At 50.3% G+C, this 23,827-nt stretch overlaps 1 protein-coding gene across 3 annotated transcripts in view; it reads left to right on the top strand.

The window, feature by feature from the left end:
* Sh3pxd2a (SH3 and PX domains 2A) overlaps positions 1 to 23,827 on the top strand; it is a 204,715-nt gene that overhangs the window by 39,883 nt on the left and 141,005 nt on the right. The window lies entirely within an intron of this gene.

Raw genomic sequence — 23,827 nt, 5'->3', positions numbered from 1 at the left:
CTGGCACAGAGGGGCAGATGCGGAGTCCCTACTGAGCAGCCAGGGGCAGATGCGGAGTCCCGACTGAGCAGCCAGGCTGGGCACTGTCTTGACTGCTGCATGCAGACATTTGAAGCTTTGTCCCTTTCCACCATGGCCCTTCACAGTCTTGTTTTGTCATTCTACCCTTGGCCTTGGGGTGGAAACCATGGAGAGGCAAGAAGGCAGTTGTGGGTGCTGTGTGCCTGAGCAGACATATCTATAAACATTCATGATGAGACATAAGCCACCACATCATTGCTAGTAAAGAAAGCAAACACACAGAGAAGACCAAAACTAAATAAGCAATTTATAGAACTACAAGCTGGGCATACCTCCGGGTCTGCCTTCTACCCAAACAAGGAGCTTGCCACCCAGTTCGTGCATGTGGCGGGTAAACGTGTGTCTCTAACTTACACAGATGTGTCTCTTCAGCAGGACGGTAGTATATAGCCACACTGTACCGTTAAACACACCCCTTTGATGCTGGCTGATCCATTTTAGGGTCTTTTGGTGACAGACGAGTATTTTATGCTCACAGTGGGCTTAGACAATAATATTTGAGAAGTTCATGCAGTTGACCAGATGGTGAGAACCACCCTGGGGCGGTAGGGCTTCTGCAAAGCCCAAACTAGGATCAGCTGTCCCTGTGTAGTCTCTACTTCACTCCAGGACTGTCGATGTCCCTCGTTAATTCACACTGATGAACTGAGCTGTCATAGCTCTTGAAGTTTATATGTGGCTCCCAATGTCATAGACACTGACTATCTCCCTTTTCCAAATTGATAAATCCCGAGGAAGACTTTGGTCAGGTACCTTCTTTGGCCCAATCAGAACGCCCAGAGGTAGAGAGGGTCTTGAAGTGTAGACATTAGCCCTGGCAGGGTGAATGGGGGTGTCACCCTTCGTGTCGGAAACAAAAGTATTATTGTAAATGGGCAGCACCCTTCTTCCATCTGGGGGGGGGGGAGCTGAGAAAGTGGACATTCTTCCTTAGAATGTGAGTGTGATTTAGAACCACAAAAACACAAAGAAGAGACAGACATTCCTAGCCCTCACGACCAGCAGCCAGTCCTTCCCTGTAGCCCCTTAGCAGTGGGCCATCTTGGGGAGGGAGTTGCAGGCCTGTGTGTTTGTGCGTCAATACCTGCTTTGATCTCATGATGCTTATCACTATGAGACAAACCTTTTAAAAAGCCAGTTAACCAGATTATGGATCCTTCTGCTTCAACCACACGGGGTTGAATTTGTCACTGTGTGTGGGATTAGGAGCACTCATGACTCCTGCCTCTTCCCCTCTCAGCCCTGCCCAGGCTCCTTAGGTCTTTCCAGGATAAACTGGTGGGCTTTGCCTGTACCCCATCAATGGGTACAGTGTGTGGGGACAGGAAATGATAATGCAGTTGGGCAGAGTCTGGACCCTGAAAGGACTCATTGATCAGCTGGAGGGAGTCTAGAAGCCTGGGGAAACTTCCAAATCAGAATGTCTATTCTGGTCCCACCCCCTCCCAAGTTATAGAATCACACAAGAATCTGCCCTCCACCCCCAACCCCTGCCAGAGGACTCACTCTCTCCTGTCACTGTAGGAGGGGACACAAGCATGGAACAGCTGTGATGTTGCTGGCCCTGGCCATGGAATGACTTCACTTGTGGCCAGGCTTGTCTGAGTGGGTTATCCTCTGTGCATACAAGATCCACACCTACCGGGTCAGTTACGTTCAGATCTAAGAGGTGTAGTTCTTTGTGGTGAGGCATGTGTATGCCACGTGTAGAGGACAGAGGATAACCTGAGAGAGTTAGTTTTCTCTGTCCACTACGTGGGTCCCAGGGATCAAACTCACATCACCAGGCTTGGCGGCAAGCACCTTTACCTGATGAGCCATCTCTCTGGCCCCAAAGGTACTTTGAAGCCAGGCGTGGTAACACATATTTATGATGCCAGCACTTGGGAGGTAGAGGAAGGAGGATAGGAGTTCAAGGCCATCCTCAGCTACATAGAGGGCAGCCCGGGCTGCTTGAGACCCTGTCTTTTTTGTTGTTGTTGTTGTTAAGAAGACGGTGATTTTCCCATTCCAAACATGTACAGAGTCTTCGTCATCTATTATTCCACAGTGCAGTGTAGCAGCAGCCACTTGGGTCGGAGGAGTTCCTAAGGCGTCCCTTTTCATCTTGGTGGCATCCACTCGTACACTCATGAGCATGGCTTTCTCAGTCACTGGGTCTGTTGGCCTGACAAGGTGACTTAGCAGGCAAAGGCAGGCTTGATGGCCTGGTTCTATGCCTGACAGCCATCAACTGAGCATCAACCATCAGCTGTCCCAGAGCCCCTCCGAGAGCCCAGAGAAGGCTTCAAGAGCATTTTAGATGTCAAGATGGAGAGGCAGGGCTTTGCTACTTCTATAAACAGCTTTTAACTCGGGTTCTCTGAGCAGGAGAGGGACCTACCCGACAGGGAGCTGAACAGGTTATGGTCTCATGCCCAAGTCTGTTTGGTTATAAGGGATCTGCCTGAAGATGTCCTTAGGTTAATCAGGAGGCAGGCAAGTGACCACACATGCCCCTTTGTCAACCTTCCCTTTCCCATATCTCCCCCATGACCTAGCCCCACCAAAGAAGGATAGGACAGGGAGGCTCCCAGGCCTTGGTTCCATTGGTGACTGTTTCACAACCTGACCTGCCAGCCACGGGGCTGCAGTAATTTCTCTGCAAACATTGGCTCATGTGCTGTTGGCCCCTGAGCGGGACCCCTGGCAGTGAGTGCAACTGGGTCAATATTTGGTCAGAGCCAGGAAAGGCCCTTAATCTTCCCCCGAACCACTTGGAAGGCAGCCTAGAGCGGCTGGAGGCTACTTGTTTGCTCTAAGGGCTTCAGCTGTGTGGAAGAGCTTTTCTCTCTTCCTTATTCATCTCCCCTGCACTTACCATGCATGCGCTCAGGCAGGCATGTACGCACGCAGGCAGGCAGCATGGCCACACTCAGTTCCCAGCTCTTGAATAGCCTGAATCACTGCATTTTTAGAATTAGAAGAGTTCCTTTCTGTAAGGCATTTGTGAGTGTGTATCTGTGAAGGTGCTGTGTGTGCATGGGGTACGCTGATGCACACACATGTTTTCAAGTGTGCAGAGGCTACAGGAAGACCCTGGGTGTGAGCCATCCTGTGCTATCACTTTCCACATTATCCCTGTGAGAGTCTTCCACTGAGACTGGAGCTGGGCTGGCAGCTCGTCTCTGCTCCCCATTCCCATGCTGCCCCAAGCTCTGAGGCTTGCAGACTCAGGCAGCTGCACTCAACCTTGTACATGAATTCTTGGATCCAAACTCAGGGCCTCAGTGCTTGTGCGGCAAGCACTGTCACCCACTGAGCCATTTCTGCACTGCAGGCACCAGCAAGACAGTCGGTTTCTATTGTAAGGCCTTTGCTTTGTAGGTAAAAAGCTGTTAAGTTTTCTATTCATGGAAAATGTTCTGTGTATTTATATTTGTGTATGTATGGGCGTATGTGTGTATGTATATGTGTATATATATATGTGTGTGTATGTATGTATATATGTATGTGTGAATGTGTATATGTGTGTATGTATGCTGCATGTATGTGTATATGTACCTATTATGTGTATATGTTTGTATGTATGTGTGTTCATATGTGTGCATGTGTGTATGTATGTGTGTATGTATGTGTATGAATGCACATGTATGTGCAGGCCAGAGGCTGATACTGAGCATCTCCCTCTGTACCTCTTCATCTTGTTTATTTTGAGAAAAGGTCTCTAACTGAACCTGGCTCTTGATGATTCTGCTATATTGGTTGGCCAATAGAGAAAAACACTGAATCTAGATGAAAGGTAGCCGTGTGTGTGTGTGTGTGTGTGTGTGTGTGTGTGTGTATGTGTGTGTCAGAAGACAGCATGTGGAACTCATTTCTGTGTGTATGTATGTGTCTGTGTGTGTGTGTGTNTGTGTGTGTGTGTGTGTGTAGGTCAGAGGACAGCATGTGGAACTCAGTTCTTGCCTCCTGTGGATTCCCAGGATCTAGCTCAGGTTGTCAGGCTTGGCCTGGTGCCTGCTGAGGGTCTCACCTACTGAAATATAACTAATTTAAAAGTTCTAGAAGGATATACTCCACATTGGTGACCATGACATTTGGGTGGCTATTAGGGACATCGATGGGAAGGAGACTTAGTTAAATGGAGAACTTCAAGCTCATCTGTGAAAAACAGAATAATAATTAAAGAAAAATCTGAAGAGAGGTAGGAAAGTGGGAACTCTAAAATAAAAAATGTCTCTTGCAGTTGTTACAGTAATGGAAAACAACAGGCTTGATAAATTTGTATCAAGAATGTATCTTATAAGAGAAAGAAAGTGAAAATAATAATTTTAAGTTACATCACCTAATTTTTCCTGGACCTTCATTCTAGATCATTCCTGTGGAATGTAAGTAGTTAGATCTCATTATAACAACCCCAGGGACCTATCCAAATTATCTTGTCAAACTGGAATCTTGTATTCAGATATTACTTAAAGCCCATGAGCCAAGCATTGGAAGAGGCAGCTTGTTAACTGGCAGCGATGCTCTGGTCCTGATGATGTTAGAAGGAGCAGCGTCCAGGACTGAGATGGCTGGGTCCCAAAACCAAGGTCTAGCAAGCCTTTCCAACGATAAACCCTCTGACGAGTCCTTTAACCTCCCCGTGCCCCTGTTTTCTTATCTTAAAGTGAAGTCATTATAAAGACCCCTCTCCTCAGATAATAGAAGGAACGAAATTCCATGTAAAGAAAGCCATTAGGAAGGGGAGTGTAAGGTTCTTAGAGTCGGAGGCAGAAGCTTCATGAGCTCAGAAACTGAACTCTAGGAGGAAGTAGCGGGGATCCCCACCCCGACTGGAGACACAGGCTCCTCCTTCCTGTGCCCCTAATGCAGACTTCACTTTGACCAGATGATGTGTGGTCTGCTCTTCTGCTGGAGACGCAGAGGGCAGTGTGAGGATTTCCCTTAGAGAAACAAACACTTTTCTTTTCTTTTTTCTTTCTTTCTTTTTTTTTTTTTTTATTATTTTCTTTATTTACATTTCAAATAACAAACACTTTTCATCTCCACTGTTTAATTACCAACCCACTTCCTCCCCGCCACGCTGTTAGGAGAACGCTGGGTTTTTTTTGTTTGTTTGTTTTTGTTTTTAAGATTTATTTATTTATTTTATGTATATGAGTACACTGTAGCTGTACAGATGGTTGGTTGTGAGCCATTATTTGGTTGCTGGGAATTGAACTCAGGATCTCTGCTCACTCTGGCTCAAAGATTTATTTATTGTTATATGTAAGTACACTGTAGCTGTCTTCAGACACAACAGAAGAGGGCTTCAGATTGCATTACGGATGGTTGTGAGCCACCATGTGGTTGCTGTGGTTTGAACTCAGGACCGCTGGAAGAGCAGTCAGTGCTGGAAGAGCAGTCAGTGCTGGAAGAGCAGTCAGTGCTCTTACCCACTGAGCCATCTCTCCAGTCCTGTGTAGTTTGTTTATTTATTTATTTATTTATTTGTTGTTGTTGTTGTTGTTTTGTTTTGGTTGGGTTTTTTTTGGGGGGGGGGTTGAGACAGGGTTTCTCTGTGTAGCCCTGGCTGTCCTGCAACTCACTCTGTAGACCAGGCTGGCCACGAACTCAGAAATCCGCCTGCCTCTGCCTCCTGAGTGCTGGGATTAAAGGCGTGCGCCACCACCACCCGGCTTGTTTTGTTTTTTAAAGCAGTTACTCAGTTACTCAGTCTACAGTTTTTCTTTACCCTTGTTGGTGACAGAACGTGGAAGGATTCCAGGGAAGCCCTGAAGAACTCCATTGGTCCCTGGTAATTCCCTTCCAACTGGGGGCTGACTTCAGGTCCTTTCCTGTGTCTCTGGGGACTCTAAGTGAACTCCAGCCTATGTCTTTCCCTGTCAGGTCCAGCCTGAGGGAGAGCATGCCAGGGCAGGGGGATGGATGTGGAGGGATCAGAGGTGAGGGAGAACTGGTCCAGGAGGTCAGTCAGCTCAGGGTGGGAAAGCGGCTGCTCACTTTTCACTTTTGAGTTACCCTGTAGTTAGGTCACTGGAGGTCTTTGGAGCAGGGGAAGCTGAGTCCCCTCTGTCCCATCCCAGGTACATGAGGCTTGCTGGTTTCTGTGCAGGTTCCAAACCCTGTCCATTTAGGAACACCCTTCTGCAGCTGGGGCTTCTCAGATCCAGAGGGGCTCAGAACCATCCTGACTTAGAACACACAGAAAGGGTGGGGCAGGAGGGGACAGCGTTGGAGCGGGTTCTCACACATCTGTGAGAAAGGGGAAATAAGACCCAGATGTGGGCTGAGGCTTGAGGACCGTGATCGGAGTCCTGCTCTCAGGAGAATGTGCTAGCCAGGCTTTCCCGGCGCTCTGAAGCGGCCGGAGCTGTGTGGCTGCCCCTGTACTTAGGCTTCTCCGTAGAAACCAGTCCCCTCTTAGGGCGCTGTGCTCATTGGATCCAGGCACCCACCTCTTGGGTGCAGGACCTAGCAGATGTCACAGACAATTGCATGACCCCCTCTGGTGTGCGCTATGAAATCCGAAGCCAGCCGGTTCTGCTTTTGTCACTCCCTTGCCTCTTCCCTGGGGTCAGGGTGGACTTACTAACCCACGCTCAGGAAGTTCTTCCTTAGACAGGAACATCAAAACAGAAGTTATGGTGTCTTTTGTCTTCTCATATGAGCACAGACTGCTCACTGGGTCTAAACTTCTAGGGGACATCATGAGTGAGGACACAGCGGGGAGGGGTGCTGTGTGTACCCCAAGTCCTGCAGAGGTGCTGAGGGTATGTCTCAGCTGGAGAAATTGTCTACATGTGAAAGGCACATGCTTTTCATAAACTTGGTGTTAATATTCTCACAATGGAAAAAAAAACCTTGTTCATTGTAGAATTGTGTTTTATAGTGAGAGTCCTTTAGAGTCAACCAAAGGTGATTAGTATTTGACATTCAAGTTAACTTGTCCTAACATGCCCACAACAGACAACATTCACTGATCACACATTGTCCCTTACCAAGTCTGTGACAGACGCTGTTAATCGAGCATGAGTTTATATGCATCTCAGAGCCTCTGAAAGAACACCGGGTATCTTCATGACATCACTCCTGACCATTTAGCAAACGACCTTTGAGGTGAAGCTGACTGGCCACCTTCTGATCTAGTTCCATCCTCTTATTTGATAAATGAGCAAATTAGACCCCCAAGTCTAGGGGTGGGAGGTGGTGCCTAGGGAGGTGGTGGTCCAGTGGTCAAAGATCTTGCTCTGCAAGCTTGAAGGCCAGTGTTCGATACCTGGATACCCACATAAGTGCCAGAGAGTGTGGCTGCTCTCTTGTAATCCAGCTTTGGGAAGCAGAGATGGGATTGTCAGAGCAAGTTGGCTAGCAAGACTAGCCATGTCATCTAGTCTTGATTGACAGACCCTGCCTCATTGATGAAATGGAAAAGCTATTAGTGATGATCCAGCCCCCAAATGAACCTCAGGTGTCCATATCCACACATATTTGTTCTGACACATGTAAATATGTATTCACACATGTTTAAAAATGGAAAAAGAGAGAAAGAACACAAACAAAACCATCCCCAAATCATGGCACCAACAAGCCAGTAAGACTTGGGGTACCCCGCCTCCTCCGTGGTTCCCCACCCCCCAAGCTTCTAGTTCACTACAGTTGGGATCTCTCTAATTTCCGTGAGGAGGGCAGGAGCTCTTGATGCTTCATCGTGCAGAGAAGGCTGCTAGTGGGGGGTTGGGTGCCCACTCTCTTGACTGTGCAACAAGCAGAACTCTCGGAGGCTTCTAGAAAGGTCTTCCCAAGCAGTCTGTCCTTGGGCTCTGGTGCTGCCTGGCCCTCAGCCCACTTTTCTCCCTCTTACTGAACAACAAACCTAAGCTCCACCAGGGACCAAGTCTGCGTGAGTCAGCCGGCCACCTGTGCCTGCTTGGAGCAGCACACCTTGTTTAGCTGGTGTAAGGTGTCCTGCTGGGGTGTGTTTGGGTGTTATGCACAGGGAGGCCTTGGAATGCAGTTGCCGCCCCACGAACCTCCCTCCTTGGTACCAGGCCCAAAGGCTTGGCCTAGAAAATTCAGTTTGTCTTCACTGGGCCCCCATGCACCCCTCTTTGGAGGGAAGCCCGTGAAGAAGTGCGTAGGGAGGTGGCTCACCACTCCAGGCTGGAGGATGAAGGGAAGGAAGCTCTTTGGTGGTCAGGTGAGTGTGTGTGTGTGTGTGTGTGTGTGTGTGTGTGTGTGAGAGAGAGAGAGAGAGAGAGAGAGAGAGAGAGAGTATGTAAGTGTGAGTGAGTGTGTGTATGAATGTGTGAGTATGTGTGTGTAAGTGTATGAGTGTGTGTGTGTGTGTGTGTGTGTGTGTGAGTGTGATCAGTTCATTCTTTTCCTGACAGAGGTAATTTCATGTCTGTCTTGGTACCTCCTGAGGACCTCAGAGAAAGAGGCCGGCCTACAGCCCTGGTTTAAGTGGGAGCATCAGCCAGTGGAAGATCCAAGTAGGACAGAGTTGCCTTGATGATGATGCACGGTGTGGAGTACCTGTATGGGCCTGTGTGCTGTAGCATCCCATCCATGCAGGTGTCCCCTATCAGAGGCCCAGAGGTCTTGACTAGCTCCAGACAGGGCAACCATTAGTTTTGCTTTTGACTCTGATGGAACTATACATAGGGGCAGCTAGGATAAGGGATGACAACCTGAGAGTCAGCTTGTCCCTTGAGGAGATGTGAACTACATCAACTCTGCTGCTCAGCAACCAGCCTCCAGGGGCCAAGCCCCAGCTGCTCTGCATCCCTGGATCTAAGGGATGCTTGTTTAAGTGGGATTGTGGCAGGAGTTACTGAAGAACTGCTTCTATTACAGCTGGAGCCAGGGAAAGGGATTCGGCTACCTGGATACCTCCCACTGTTGGATGACAGGGAGCTCTGAAGGGCTTGTAGGATTCCTGGTGCCAAATTCCTGTTGTCCTGAATGGGGGGGGGGGTTGAGGCGACAGAAGCTCAGCCAGGGTTAGATTCACTTGGGTTTGGGCGTTGGCCCCACCTCTTACTGCTGATCGACTCTAGGTCATTGCTTCACCTCTAGAACTCTGCACAATTGTATCTGCATTGCTGGCCTTTGCAGAACCTGCCTCTGTGGCTGTGAAATGTTTGAAGGGACAAAGCACGGGAGACCCTCCTCACTGAGCCTGGAGCAGCCCAGGTCATTACTGTTACAGGACTGTGGGTGTAGAGCATCTGGAGGAGAGTATAGGGGCTCCAGGTGACTGCCAGTGCCTGCCCACCTGGACTCGGGGAACAGTTTCCAGCTACAAAAGGGTATTGGGCATCTCTGGCGCCGGGGCGAGGGAGTGTTCCTGGGTTAGCGAGGGGACAGCTTTCAAGGCAGCCGGGGCTTGGCTCTGTCTGCTAACTAGGGAGCCTTCATCTGTTGCCTGGCCCAACAGAGTGGCCAGTTCAGCCTTGCTGGAATGCCAGAGGATGGGGGAAGTGGCTAGGCACCGAGGGGGGTGGGGTTGGCTAAATAGATGACATTCAGATTTACAAAATAAAATTGAAAAGAAGGAAAGCTCAAACAGGAAGCATGTGGCCGGTGTCTGGGCTGGCTGGGAGATGCTTGCAGAGGTGGCTCTGTGCATGACAAGCTGGCCATTCTTCCCACTGTGTCTCCCAAGGGCACCTCTGTGAAGGCCAGCCTGTCTCCCTCCCCAGTGAGACAGGCTTCTTTTGTCTTGGGATTCCTAGTGCCTCTCATCTCAACTTGGAGCCATAGGAGGAGGAGTCCCTAGTGGAAGGGTGGAGAGAACCCTTTGGGCATGTGCCCAGTGCCTGCTGGCGATGCCCACTCCTTTCCCCATCAGGGCCGTTCAGTGGAGTTGCAACCAAAGCAGAGGGTCTGGGTAGAGGCCACTGTTCCAAGGGACTTGTGCAGGAGGACTCAGATCTATAGGTGCCATCTACTGCATCATAGGTTTTTAGTGCATGTTGGGAAAGGATGGATGCCTTCAGAGGGCCCTTCTTTCTCTTCCCAGGGAGAATGACAGTTTACTGCCATCTCAGGACCATGCTATGTCTGGGCCCCTGTGAGATAACAGTGACCTCTCCTACTTCTCTCCCTTTTCTGACCTGATGGGATCACCTACCTGTTCCACTGACTAACATCTTCCCCGCTTCCCAGCTTCTCTAGGGTCATGCTTGTCCTCTTGCTCATTTAATTTAAAAAAAAAAAAAAAAAAATCAAGAGTAGGCATTTGCCCAGTAAACAGAGTGGCTCTTGCAGAGTCAAGCTGGACTCTGGATCCCCATAGCCTCTTGTATTGGCATCCGCCTGTGTTGAGCAGCTTCAGGAACAGGGTTTCAGGGTTTCCTTTTGTCAGTGAGTGTGAGCTTTCTCTAGGCCCAGCTGCTGTCTTCACCTGGAGGGTGGGGAAGGGTGACACCTGAGGGTATTTGCGGAGGACTAGCTAGGGGCAGATCATTGTGTCTGGGTCAGGCCAGAGTGGAGACAGCTGGGTTGTAGACTGACCTGGAGGCAGATGACGTGTCAAACCCTTGTAATACTTGTGCATCTGTGGTCCCATGCTCCTAACCCAGCTGTTGCCTAAACTTTTCCCCACATCCTCCCCTCTCTCATCCCTTCTTCCCTTCCCCTCAGTCCTTGCACCATCTCTCACCCAGAGGAGCCTCTTGTTTCTCGAGGCCACAGCCTTCTTCCCAGGTCTCCCTAGCGTTCTAGAAATGTCCCCATACTACAGTCAGTTTTGTTGATGGCAAATTTCCAGTCCCTTTTAGGGCTACGTAGTGGTGAGACCCTGCTACAGAACCCTGTTTCACCCCTGTAGAGTATGCCAGGCCTCAGTGGGCCTCTTGCCTATAGCAAACACGTGTAGCATTTTGCTGTGTTATTGAGAAGTGTCTGTAGATCAAATGTTAGATTGCCTTCCTCCTGCCTTGGGTGGAGAACAGTGATGGGATGGGAGGTTCTACGGAGCAGACAGACCAGCAGGTGGGACCAGGGGAGGGGCTGAGGATCACAACCCTGAGAGGAGGCGGGGCTCAGAGGCTCCTGGGGAACAGAAGTGCAGAAGCAGGCCTGCCTGGGGCGTGTTGGGAGGTGTTGAGGGCCCCCTACTGTTGTGGCCACCAGAGTCTGGATGGCAGTCAGGCCTGCTGACAGGTGCCAGAGAGCTCACTGTCCCTGTGATGGTCTCCCCTTGCACTTCCTCTTCCCCCTGTTCCTCACTTTTGGTGGGTCAACCAGAAGGCAGGGCGGCTACTGGAGGGGTGACCTCTAGCTAGCCTGCATGCATCTGGAAGGCACCCAGATGTTCAGGGACATTTTCCCTGTGGCATTTCCTGGTTCTCTGGCAGAAGGACTTTTCCCTACAGGAAAGTCTCTGAGCTGGGCCCAGCTAGGAAGGCAGGCAGGCCCAGCTCACTACATGGGTTGCTTTACAAGGCTTCCCTGGGCAACTCCACCCAGCTTTGATTTTTCTCTCCGGGATTTCTCTTTTCCCATCTGAGTTCCATTTTCCTCCAACTCCCTCCACCCCCAGTGTGGACAGACTGCCAGCAGCCCCTGCCTGAAGGAGACTCCAGAGGGAAATGACTAGAGACTCCTGTGGGCAGGAGCTCAGCCTCAATATGCGGAGAAGCCCTTAAACGCAGGGTCAGCACAGCTTCGAAGCCATCAGACCAGCTCATAGGAGCCCCTGAGGAATGGCAAGGGTTTCAAGGCCAGTTAGGGACCACACAGACCCAGGCAGACACACAGACACCAAAGGCCCAACACAAGGAAAGCTGGCTCTTCCTCTCAGACCACCCTCAGAAAACAATGCAGCTCTGACTGCTCCGTGCCCACCGGGGCAGCTGAGACACCTCCTTTGCCTCCTGGTCTTTTTATGTCAGGCTTTCTGCCAACCACACTGCTCCTCCTCAGAGTGACAGAGGCTATGTCATACCATGGCCCTTCGTATAACCATCCTGTGAGACCTGCTGTCTTTTCAGAACGAACTCTTAAACTCCTGACCCGACCCCAAGTGATCAGTTCATGTGCTATTTCTAACTGATCCTGTTTCCTTTACTGCCCCCAGATCCTGCGCATGTGCACTCAATCACACATATACCACACACATACACACACATGCATGCACACTGGAGCACATACACATACCACGCACATACTACGCACACACACACATGCATGTACATTCGAGCACATACACACATGCACACATACACATGCATGCACACGTACACATGCATGCACACGAACACACACACACACACACACACACACACACACACACACACACACACAGAGTCATTGCCCAGACGTGGAGCCCAGCACTACCCCAGAGCCTTCACCCCTGCCCCCGCTGTTCTCTCTCCTCCAATCCCCTCCCCCACATCTTTAACAGTGGACCCCTAAGCACTCCGGCCTCGGGTCCTATGTCCTGTCAGTGAGACCTAATATGACCACATCCGCCTAACTTGCCTTCAAATCACTTGTCTCAGCCACCATCCCATCAGCTCTCACAACGTGGGAGCTTCAGGAGAAGAAATAGCCCAATAGCTCTTATTTTATTTTTTCATTCTCTAGAACAGTGTCAGCTGGGAAATCCTTGTCAGTGACTTCTAGAGAGCCTTGGGTGTGAGTGTGTGTGTGGGGGCGGAGTATGGGGTGTGCCTAGAGGGGCTGCACCCTCTTCCACCTTCAAAGGCGGGTGTGTTCAGTTTTCACTCCTCCGGCCAGCTCTTTGTCTACAGGCTGCTACCAAGTCACTTGTTAGAGCTCTGATGGAATCCTTAGGGGTGAAGAACATTAGGGTTCCTCAAGTTCCCAGAGTGTGGAACCACTCAGGCCGTTCTGCAGATACGGGTTTAGGTGTAGCACTGTGCAGGGTGATGCTGCATCTCCCAGGCTCCTAGCTGATGTCCACACTGCTGTTCTCAGGATCGCACCTTGAACAGTGACCGTGGCCCCTGAAGGACCAATCCAAGCCCCCTTCTCCATTCTTTTTGTTGTTTCTTTTCTCTGTTCAAGTGTGCTCTTTGGGCAAGTTGATTGGTTGATCGCGGTGATAAGGAGGGAACTGGATCTGGGGGACCTGGGGGAATCTAGGGGCTGCCCAGGGAAGATTTGGACTGCCTTGCAGAAGTGGTACGCTTGAAATGTGGTCACACATCAGGAGTGTGGCACCTGGCTGAGGAGGAAGGAGGTGGCCGGCCCCTCCCTCCAGTTCAGCTCTGTGTCTCAGTGACAGGCTTGTCAGAACAGGCTCTCCAGCTGTGGCTTGTTCACATCTGGAGGCTGGGCAGGCAGGGGCTGGGGGAGAGATGGTAGGAGCTGGGCTCTGCCCGTTCCACCCTTGCCCTCTCTTTAGCCTATTCTTTGTTTTTCCTTTTGCACTGGACATTTGTGGGGAAAGAACTTTTAAAACCTGCAAAGACCTCCACCTTTGCCTTTAATCTCAACACTTGGGGAGGTAGAGGGAAACAGGTGAGTTCAAGACCAACCTGGTCTACATAGTGAGTTCTAGGACAGCCAGAGCTACAAATTGAAACCTTAACTCAAAAAGAAAAAAAAATTGAACAGGGTTACAGCCGGGGGAAGAAGCCACTTGAACACAGAAAGAAGCTGTCATTTAAACATGTCCTGCCTGGCCTCTTCCCATCAGGGGGGCACATTACAGACCAGAACACAATCTCATTGCCTTGGCTTCATCTCTGCTCTCTGTCCCAAACTCTGGGCAGGACTTGATGCCGTGGTACCCAGGGCAGTTTGGGAACCACAGTCTCGGCCATGTGGAAGGTAAGGATCAGAAGCCAGGGCTGGGGGGAGGGCTCCATGCCATTCCCTCCCTTCTCCCATCTGCAGGGCCTCGTCCCTCTTTTACTTTTTTTTTTGGCAGGGGTAGGGAATATTCTGGAAGGTTCATGTGGAAGAGGGAATTGTTGGCAACTTTGGGAAGAGTTTAGGAGATGTCTCTGGCAGGGTTAAGGGACTGCAGACCCCTGGGGGGGGGGACTGGGTGACCACAGCCTGCACCCAGCAGACTTCACTCTCTGTGTGCTTGTAACCAACCTTACCCTGACCTGGCACAGTGTTTCTCTGGCCATCTGTTCCCTTCCCCCAAGATGTCTCTTTTACCGCCCCCCAGCCTATGAAGGAGCCAGATGTGTCTTTCTAGAATTCCACTTTCAGTGTGTTCCTCCTCCACCCTGAGTCCTCCAGGGACTCCCCGTTGCCTCAAGCAGGAAGTCCAATTTCCTCCTCTCAGATTCAGCCCTGTCCTCACCCTGCCCAGCGCGCCCCTGCCTGCCCTCCTTAGAATCAGGACCCTCCAGCATGGGCCACCTTCCTAGAATTGAAGGAGGGAGAGCCAGGGGGTGCCAGCACTGGCTCACTGCAGGCTTGGGAGCAGGGAGGGTGCATGCTCTCTAGAGGTTAACCATGCCCGTGGCCTGCTCTCTCCTCCCAGGCCAGGCTGCAAGTAGGACGAGTCCACACCTCTGCCTCCAGCTTTCCTAGTGCTCTACCTCCCCAGCGTTATGCCTGCCCTTCCCTCTTGGCCAAGGATGGCTGAAGTCGTGTGGACTAACGTGCTGGGATGAAGCTAAGAGTTTTAGGATGCTAAGAGTTGTCAAGTCATGGAGGAGGGACATTTAAAGGCCTTTCAGTCACGGACAGGAAGAGATGGCTGGATCCAGCAGGCTCCCCATTTTCCTGAAAGCTAAAGTGCTGTATCAGAGATGGGATGACACCAAAGAGTCAGGAGTCACCATCTTCAGACAGCCCAGTAAACTTGCAATAGCTCACTTAACCCACACACCACTCTGTGGTGCTGGCTCGTTTTATGTCACCTTGACAGAAGCCAGGGTCCTCAGAGAGGAGGGACCCTCAAGTAAGAAAATGCCTCCATAAGATCACACTGTTGGCAAGCCTGTAGGGCAGTTGTTTGATCAGTGATTGAGGGGAGAGGGCCCAGCCCATTGTAGGTGTAGCCATCCCTGGGATGGTGGTCCTGACTCTATGAGAAAGTGGGCTCAGCAAGCCATGGGGAGCAAGCCAGTAAGCAGCACCCTCCATAGCCTCTGCATCAGCTCCTGCCTCCAGGTCCCTGCCCTGCACTGTGTTCCTGCCCGCACTGCTTTTGTTAATCTGTGATTCAGAACTGCGAGGGAAATCAACCCTTTCCTCCCCGAGCTGTTTCTAGTCTTGGTGTTTCATCATGGTGGTAGTAATGCTAAGAAAGACGAGGGGACAGGGCACGGGATAAGTGACTTTGCCACAGCCACGCAGGAAAGGAACAGTCTGGAATGGTGACCTCAGAGCTCAAGTGTCCCATGACTGACTCGCAAACCACTGCCGCTCAAGGATGAGGGAGGGGATAGGACCGTGTGACTGGGGTTCAGCAGCTCTGTCTGGAGTGTTTCTGCTACACCGTGGATATAAACACAGCAGCTACCTTAGCAGCGGGGTTTATGATGCCCAGAGAGGGTACCGGGGTCAGCAAGTCCCCCACAGGCTGGAGCTTCAACCCTCCTCCTCCCGACTTTCTCTCTTGCATGTTTGCCGAATGAGCCCATGGAGTAGACTGGGGTAGCCAGCCTGCTTGGGTACCGGACTTCCAGGCTCACAGTCTAGCTGGGATAGTACTGTCCGCTAGCCATTGATGTCCTTCTTCCCTGCGGCTCCCTCAGCAGGTGGTGGGAGATTGAGCATTGGCCCAGCCTCCACCATGTTAAATGGAACACATGACCTGGCCAGCCCTACACACTGGCTGAACTCCTGGGATGAGCTGAGGCCTCCACTCTTGAGTCTGGTCCACGCACACCAGCTGGGCAGCTCCCTGGGGTCCTGGATACTCCCAGCTAAGAAGGGCCTGGCCCAGACAACTCCCACCATCTGCTCGCCAGTCTTCCCACTGCCTCTGGGACCTCAGGTTGGAGACTACTGGTCAGACTGCACGGCTGTCCCCGCCTAACAGACACGGAAACCGATCTGTGTGTGCCTACCAGCTCAGCTGTGTTTATTCTTCATGTTAGCTAAATCGCTGTGCCCCACCACGGTGACTCCAGCCAGGCCTGTGGGAGGAGCAGGGCAAAAGGTTCCCTTTAGTGGTTACACGTGGTCTTAAGGTGTGTGTGTGTGGGGGGGGAGATGAAGTGACGTGCCACCCATTCCGTACACTGACGTGTAAACCGCAGGACCTCAGGACGACTGTGTCTGGAACTAGAGTCCAAGTAGGCGTGATTCATTGCGATGAATTGGAATAGGTCAGGCCTCCTGTGCAGCAAGACTGGCATTCTACTAAAGGGACACTGGGCCACAGGCAGAGGCATGTGAAGACAAAAGTCTTTGTCAGCCATGGAGTGTCTTGCGTGGCCTGAATCACCGGAAACTGGCGAGAGAGATGAACAGCTGAGTCTCCCTCAGAGCCTTGACAAGGCCAAGTCATGATGGCAAAATAATACAGTCAGAAAACACATGGCCTGGGGGCGTAACTCAGTTAGAGGAGTGATTGCTTAGCATGCACAGTGTCCTGGGTTAAACTCCAGCACAAGGTAAACCATCCGAGGTTGCCCTTGACTGAGTTGAGAGGTGGAGGAGACAGGGAGAGCAGACGTTCACAGCCATCCTCGATGACATCACATGGTTTAGACCAAGCTGAGCCTGGGCTATGCGAGAGACTCTGTCACAACACACTACCATGTTGGAGGTGGCATGGGGGGAGCTATATGTGAAGTGAAAGTGGCCTCTAGAAGCTGACAAGACATGGGAAGGTTGCTTCCTGGAGCCTCGGGAGGAGACGGCTCCATTCAATTCTGCCTGACTGGGTGGAGATAGTTGTTCAGTGAGCATTGCTGCTCCAGCAGGCTCTGAAGTAAGTCTCCTACCGCTCTGCACCCCAAGAGCCCCCAACAGTGAGTAGCAATCCCCTCCAGCTGGCTTCTGACAATGACTCTCAGCTCTTCACATTTCTGGTGACCTGGGCATGTCAGCATGCCCACTATGTGTGTCAGCATGCCTACTGTGCGTGTCAGTGTGCCCACTATGGAGGTGCACACAGGACATCTATCTACCCTTACCAGCACCAGTGCCAACCGTGTTTTCACTCCCAAGTCCCTGGAATAATGACCAAGAGCCTCCACCCCAGACCCCACCATTTGGCATAATGCAGTGTGGAGACGGCTGTGGTAAAGGGAAGCAATCTGGAGCAACAGCAGAAGCATGCTTTCCAGAACACATTCAAGGAGGATTTCTCTAACTTACTGCAGACTTTAGAAGCTAGAGTGGGTCCCTCTCGCCAGTGAGGATGTTCTAGTACCCTGTATTTTAGCATGTTATGGGCCTCTGACCTAACAACCAGGTCATCCTTGCCAGGGTGGAAGGACCCCCTCTGCTCTGTCCTCTTTCCCTGGCTTCCTTAATGTCTGCAGGAGTGTTAGGCCAGCTGCATGAAGTGCTGTAATAATGTTGACAGGAGAGCTTGTACTGACCCCACCCGCCTTACAATCCTCAGCCTTAGCATCCGGGGACTCTGAGTGACAGACCCACTCGAGGCTGCCCCTTTCTGCCCCACAGCGCACCCAGCATTGCCATCTTCTCCAGTCTTTTGTGAGTTTCCAGGTCTTGCCCACTTCTTGGACTGTAGAAGGTCACCTGGTTAGCCAGTGTGGTTCTGGGGCTCAGGTTACACACGTCTGCTCTCCTTTGCGTATATGTCACAAAGAATGGGCATGTTCATGAATACACCTCAGGGAGAGGCAGTTAGCAGCAATCCCTCCACTCCACTCGCCCAGTTCTTCTGTCCTATGTCCTTACTCTGCCTGGCTCTCATTCTAGTCAGTGTTGAGATCTTACTTCCTCCTTCCCTGACCCCCTCCTTCTCCCTCATCCTTCCCTGCCCCCTCCCTTCCCATCCCTCTCTTCATTTTTACTGTATTGTGGTGAGATATACTAAGCACAAGATTTACCCGTGAACCTTTGCGAGCTGCAGAGTTCAGGGATATTAAGTGTGTCCCCTGGTAGGCCATCCATCACATTGTCTTCTCCGGGTCTTTTTCTTATTTTCTCCTCAAGGGTCTCATGACTTATCCTATCCAGGGATTAAGTTGTTCTTCCATGAGAACCCAGACAAAGGTCCAGAGGTATGCATCTCTTGAGACATCTCTAAGTCTGTTTATAACTTCATATCGGTTGTGAAGCCAGCAGTTTCCTTTCTTCCTTCCCAGCCTTTTCAAGAAGCCCATACTGAAGACTGAACCCAGGGCCTCACACACAATAGGCATGTTCTTCCTTTTCACACTTTGTTTTGAGACTGGATCTCACTAAGTTGCCCACCCTGGTCTTGAACTCATGAAGTAGCACAGGCAGGCCTTGAACTTTCCATCCTTCTACTCCAGCCTCCCAAGTAGCTGGAATTGCAGTCTGTACCACATGAACCTTCTAGAGTTTAATGTCTCTCAACAACTCAACATTCTCTCTCTCTCTCTCCCTCCCTCCCCCTTTCTCTCTTCCTCTGTGTGTGTAAAAATAACAAATGTAAATGAAAACTATGTAAAATCTTCATTGACAATGCATGCTGCACAAGTTAAAAAGTGGAATCGCAATTGTTAAGGTAACTGTTGTGAGGGATGTGGTGGCACACCTTTAGTCCCAGCACTTAGGGTGAAGAGACAAGTGGATCTCTGAGTTCCAGGCTAGCCTGGTCTACAGAGCAAGTTTGAGGCTAGCCTGGGCCCTGTTATACAAAAACAACAACAACAACAACAACAACAACAACAACAAAAGTTAGTTCCCCTGGATTGGTGTGTGAATGCTATGCATTCCCCCTCCCCTACCTCAGGAGCTTTTATTTTATGACAATGTTCTCAACCTGTGAATCTGACCCCTTAGTCACAGGGGTGACCTAACACCCATCAGAAAACAGACATTCATTACAAAATTCAGACCAGTAGCAAAATTAGTTATGAAGAAGCAATGAAAATAATTTTATGGTTGGGGTCACAGAGACATGAGGAACTGTATTAAAGAGTTGCAGCACTAGGAAGGTTGAGAACCACTGTTTTATAGAAATTAATCAATGTAAATTTTTTTAATTGCATAGGATCCAAAATGACTAATTTTGAAGGAGAGAGACTTACTATTTAAGACTTATCAAAATTCTACAGAAATCAAGAGAGAATGATAGCGGGTCATGGAAAGCACGGAATCCTGAAATAGACTTGAGTTAATTGATTTTTGACAAGACTTGGGCTAATTTAGAAGGCAAGAGAGCCTTCTCAGCAAACTGCTCTGAGGTAATGGATAACGAATCCTGAAATGTACATTGACATTCGATGTCAGATCTAATTGGAGCAGAGAATTCTGCTGAGCTCCCTTGTCTCCCAAGTAAGAGGATTTGTGGATAATCACTTTGGAGGCACTCAGTCCCTCCCTGTCTGCTGTTTCTATAGCATCAGTGGGTCAACGAGGATGCCTAACTGTTCAGGGGCAAAGAGTATTCCCTCTTCAGGACTTAAGTCAACAAGAGCAAACCAAGGGGCTGCGGCTGTAGCTCAGTTAGTTGGTAGAGAATCTCTCACATGCCCAAATCCCCGAGTTTGATCCCAAGTACCACCAAAAAACAAAAAAGCAAACAAAAAAACCCAAAAAAACCGGGAGTGATTGTGCATGCTTTGTAACCTCAGCAGGTGGAGACAGGAAGATCAGAAGTTCAAGGTCAGCCTCAAGCACTTAGTGGGTTCCAGGCCTGATTGATCTCTATAAACCCTGTCTGTCTCAAAGAGGGAGGGGGAGGGGGGATTATAAATCACAAAAGGCTATGTCAGTGAGTCAACTAGGATAAACAAATAGGAAGTACTATCAAAGAGGGGAGGTGGTGACCTTTGCCTGGGACCATCCTGGCGGGCTCTTGGGACAGGTCTCACAAGGAAAGCTGTGCTCCCTGTCCTCTGATCTAATTTGGCTTGGAGTTTTTGGAGCTAGCCTTGGTATGTAGCCGAGGCTGGCCTTGAGGTTTCCTGCTTCTAAAGTGCTGGGAGCCTCTAACTTGTACTTCCTGCCGCTGTCTCTGTGATGCACAGAGACCCCAGCAACTAACATTGGAGTGCCAAGTCCACAGTGGGCACCACAGACAGACAAATGGATCCCCGAGGCTTCTTTGCTTTTTTTTGTATTGGAATTTGTGGGTCAAGGAGCTCAGTAGCTCCCAGCAATGTTCTTTTTGTCCCTTAGGTAAAAGAGGGTCTGACACTCAAGGACTAAGGTTGAAACACTGGAGTTTAACTGGGCAAACTCACTGGGAACTCCTGCCTCCCTGCAGGCTGGCTAGCAGTTCCTCTTAGGTTACTAATGTGCTCTCCTTGGGTGGGACCCACCTTCTCTCTCCCCAGTGTTTATTGCTGCAGAGCCCTGCCCAAGGGGAGCTGTCAATCAGCTTTCCCTGGCTGAGCCAGCTCCTGGAACCAGGCTGTCCAGTATCTCTCACGACCCGCCCCTTAGATAAACATCCTTGGCTGAAGAGGTTGCAGCATGTTTGCAAAGGCTACCTTAGCCAGGAGCCTCTCTCTCCAAGAAGGACCCAGGCAATGAGATCTGCTTTTCTTCCGGCCTGACTCAGGGCCTTCTGGGAGACGGGAGAATCTTCTAGCCTGGAAAGGTGGTCACAGCAGAAATCCAGGCTGAACCCTTCTCCCTGTCCATGCTCCTAGACTTCCTCCTCATGAAAACCCGGCCAGGTCTGTCTGGGGCATAGCCCCTCAGTGTGCTTTTCTCCGTGATAGCCCCTCAGTGTGCTTTTCTCTGTGATGGCCCCTCAGTATGTTTTTCTCTGTGATAGCCCCTCAGTATGCTTTTCTCCGTGGAGTCCAGCCTTACACATCAGACACTACTGCTTGGCTATCTAGCATGGATGGGCCCACTGCCTACCATCCAGCCATCTTAGGCCTAGACCTTTAACTGCTGCCGTTTGAGATTGCACACTGTGGGCGTCGCATGCTGCTGGCTTAGCTCCATTAGGCTGCCTTTATTTGATTTGCCCTGGACTCAGGGCCAGGGCTTTTGACTTCTTTGAAAGGCAACCTGCAAACAGAGAAAACATCCCTGACTGGTTATCTGGGCTTTGTGTTCCTGGCACATGGACTGTGGGATTCGGTGACTGCGAGGACCTACTCCAAGGTTCTGCTAGCTTAGCTGAGGTGGATTAGGTGTCGGGTACCTGGGCCCTACACATGAGGGCTACCAGTGTGGAGTGAGCCTGCCGGAGGCTCACAGCTTTGGGAAAGACCTGTGGACCCAGAATTCAGCAGAAGGTCTCATCTTGGCTGGGGTGCCAAGTGGGTGTGCTGGACTAAGCCAGAGGTATACCAAGAGGAAGAGCTGCTTGTTACATAGGAAGAGGGAGACAGTGGACCCCTGCAAGGTACCCTCACCCCCTAAAGCCATCTAGAGGAAACCTCAAGTCCGCCCCCACTCTTGCCGGGCTATCAGATGACCCTGCACCCCTAGGAGGTACATAAACCCACAGTGGAACTTTAGATTGCACTTTAGCTGGGAAGGCAACAGGGATGTGACTGTCATTGTCAAGACCGAGTCGTCTTCACCCAGAACCTTCTCCTCAGCAGCTGTAGTGTTCTTCCCCCCCCTACCCCCCGCAGCCGCCTCCCCAGCTCCAGGGAATACGTTAGAGAATCCTGTGCCCTGGACCAGTGCTGTTCAACAGGAAGTACAACAGGAGGCACATAGCCAATCAGAGCAACTTCTGGTAGCCAGTGAAGTTAACTTTTAATCTAGTCTTATTTGGGGGCTGGAAAGGTGGCTCAGTGGTTAGGCGTACTTGCTATTCTTGCAGAGGGCTGGAGTTTGTATTGTAGTCCCGCAAGCATCTGTAACTCTAGGCCAGGAGCTCTGAGGCCTCTGGCATCCACTGCTGCGTGCACTCATTAACACACACTCTTCGTACACACACACACACACACACACACACACACACTTAAAATACAACAGATGTAAATATTTTATTTATATGTTCTAGAATATTCTTGACATACAATCAACACCAAATTCTTCTTTTTTTTTAAAAAAAATTATGTATATGTGTGTTTTGCCTGAATGTGTGTCTGTGTATCACATGTGTGCGTGCCTGAGGAGGCCACAAGAAGGTGTTGGATCTCCTGGAACTAGAGTTACACATGGCTGTGAGCTGTATTGTGAATCAAACCCAGGTCCTCTGGAAGAGCAACCGGGACCTTTAACTACAGACCCATTTCTTCTGCCCCAGTATAAAAGTCTTAATTTTATGAACTTCCCTTTCCTCCCCTTCTCCTCCCTCCTTCCCTCCCCTTTCCTCATCTCCCCCCCAATCCTACCCCTCCCTCTCTTTTATACCCTTTGTCTAGCGTGTTTTACATGTACAACCCATTTCCACCTGTGCTGGTTGCATTGCAAGTGGGCAGTGTCATGTGTGGACAGAGTCCCCTGTGGGTAATGCAGTGGTACAGCTGTGTAACAGACAGTCCACACAGCCGCCTCCATGGCACACTGGAGCAGAGAGAGGGGCCTGGCCTCTGAACCAGGGCTACATCCTCCTGACTCACAGTTGCCTCGTCTGCCTGCAGGGGCAAGGCTGTGTAACCCCAGCGCGAGCGCCCTGCTGACATCTGATTCCAGCCTAGCATGGAGAGGGCCTGTCATCCAGAAGGCACTCTGTGCTTTAGGAGGAAAGAAAGGATGAATATCCTATGTCATGCATATCCTGTGTCCCTCCCTGCCCACTTCTCCTAGCCCCACATTCCCAGTGCACAGTTAGCGTGAGTCAGAATCTGAGACCCAAAAGACAAGGTTGGAGTCAGAGACTCTACGAGTGGTAGAGCAGGAAGACAGTTTAAGTTTGTTCTACGAAGAGAAACTAGAACTTACAAAAATCAGGGCACAGAGGAGAAGGGCAGTCAGAAGGAAAAGCCAGGAGTCCTGAGAGTTCCAGGCCAGCCTTGGCTGTATAATGTCCAGGCTTGTCTGTATAATGTCCAGCCTGAGCTATATAATGTCCATGCTTGCTGTATAAGAAGACCCTCTCACATTCCTCAGTGATACAGCCATTTAGATGAGATCCTACATCTTGTTGTGACCCATGCTCATCCTGGTTCCAGAGAGAGTCAGTTCAGAGAAGCACATCCCTCCATACCTGGGTGTCTGGATGGGCCTGCCTTTGTCCTCAGTGCTCCACCTCAGACACCGTGTGGAGTCATTACCTGGAGGCCCCAGGTCTGGTCTATGCATGGTATTATCTATCCTCAATATTTTGGGAAAAAATCACTTATAAATACACAGAGGATAAAAATTGAAAAGAGTATGTTGTTATTAAGGAAGCATTTTGAGACATGTAGTACAAAGATGTTTATTGTAATGCTGTATATAGTAATGAGAGGTGAGAAACAGCATCAGCAATGGGATGATGGGTGAATGAGCTGTGGGCCAGTCAGACACTGGAATTCTGTCATAATTTAAAAAGGCAGTATGGTCAGGCATGGTGGTATATACTATATACACAGGTAATCTTGCACTTGGCTGGGTGGATTGCCTGAGCTATCCATGTAGTGAGACCAACAGAATGTTGGGGGCTGGAGAGATGGTTCAGTGGTTAAGAGCACCACTGACTACTCTTTTTTTTTTTTTTTTTTTGGTTTTTCGAGACAGGGTTTCTCTGTATAGCCCTGGCTGTCCTGGAACTCACTTTGTAAACCAGGCTGGCCTCGAA

This window comes from Mus pahari, chromosome 1, assembly GCF_900095145.1.
Source record: "Mus pahari chromosome 1, PAHARI_EIJ_v1.1, whole genome shotgun sequence".
NCBI classification, from domain to species: domain Eukaryota; kingdom Metazoa; phylum Chordata; class Mammalia; order Rodentia; family Muridae; genus Mus; species Mus pahari.
Note: the sequence above shows the minus strand (reverse complement) of the source record. Positions and strands in the feature narration are given on the sequence as shown.